This window comes from Hyaena hyaena, unplaced genomic scaffold, assembly GCF_003009895.1.
Source record: "Hyaena hyaena isolate Hyena2069 unplaced genomic scaffold, ASM300989v1 scaffold_800, whole genome shotgun sequence".
NCBI classification, from domain to species: Eukaryota; Metazoa; Chordata; class Mammalia; order Carnivora; family Hyaenidae; genus Hyaena; species Hyaena hyaena.
The window spans coordinates 622,897-624,506 of NW_024081431.1; positions in this window are offsets into that span (position 1 = coordinate 622,897).

Below are 1,610 nucleotides of genomic sequence, written 5' to 3' on the forward strand. Positions count from 1 at the left end.
TCTCTCTGCCCCTCCCCTACTCACTTTCTGTCTCTGTCTCGCAAAATAAAATAAAGACATCATTAGAAAAATAAGTAAATGAATGAATATCCACAAAATAGAAGATAGCAAGAACAAAAGAATGACTAGCAATATAAGCCATGAACCTTGAAATACAGTTTCTTTCTTCCATGTTCTTTCCATCTTAGAATATTTCAACATTCTACAATAACCTGGCCAAGCAGAGGCTCACTTTTCTTTGTTAAAGGAAAATGCACTGTGTACATCACACTGCTGTAAGTGTGCCTATGTCTTACCCTTAATACATAACATTTTCAAGGAAGAGGAAGGAGTAAAATGAGCCATGGCTCTTTTAAGCTCTTGACAGGTGCTGCTAGCATCCTGCTAGTATGAAGGGGTCAACACAGCAAATTTGTTTATAACACAATTGTGCAGGTATTTTCACTCCTGTTCTTAACTTTAAGCTAATTATTTCCATTTTCTCCAAAGAAGATTGTTGTCCTGGGCATTCATTCATAAGTTTGTCATGCTCTCTCATTCTCTAGCTACTTTGATTTAAACTTTATTCCTTCACCACTATTTAATTCCTTGGAAAATAATTTTCCTTTTTTCTTTTCCATATCCTTAATTTTATTATTTTCTCAAGCACCTAGGTGGTGATTGTAACAAATATATTTTGATTTTCTGGCTCACTAGACTTACAGCCTAGAAAAGGGAATCTGAAAAATTAGTGATTCAGACAGATATTGGTGATTTTGTAATCTTACCATATATATGTATACAATCCATTACTCCCACCTTTCTGAAGATAGGTATAGCAATAAAAATAGAAACAACATGGCTCCTTTCCTTACATACTAAATTAGCAAAGCTAATTTTAAATGTCCTGTAAAATATGGAAAAGAATGGGTCAATATAAGGTTGAATGGGATCATTTTGTGCCTTTTCATTGGTTCTCTCAAGGTGTCTGTTCCTGCCTTTTTCATTTGCCCCTTCACCTCTCCAGTCATGTAACAGGGTTTCTTGACCCTAGTCTAAACAATACCAAAAAAAAAAAAAAAAAAAAAAAAAAAAAAAAAAAAAAAAAAAAANAAAAAAAAAAAAAAAAAAAAAAAAAAAAAAAAAAAAAAAAAAAAAAAAAAAAAAAGTTAGGGAGGCTAGGGACATTCTCTAACCTGAAAAGGGACAGAAATAGGGGAATGATATCACAAAGTAAGGTTTTCATGCAATGAAAAAGGATGATCTTGGAACTATAAAACTGGGTATAAAAATAAGATGAAGCTGGACTATGATAGAACAACTCCATGAAGAGAAACAGGGCTAGATACCTCAAAGGACTGAGAAATACTGTATTCTGTCTTTATTTGTTTGAGTTTCATAAAATCATTCTATTATACCTTTGGTGAGCAATACATCATTTTGGAATCTACAAATCACAAAATATACAAAGAAGCTGAGTGAGATAATGTGGTGCTTACTGGTTACCTGTTAGACTTTGTAGAATTGTACTGGAATTTCATATACCTGAAGGGAGAGAAGGAAGAGAAACTTCCAGCTATTATAATTTTCTCAGGTAAGGAGGGAGAAAGAAGGGAGGAGAGAAGAAATAA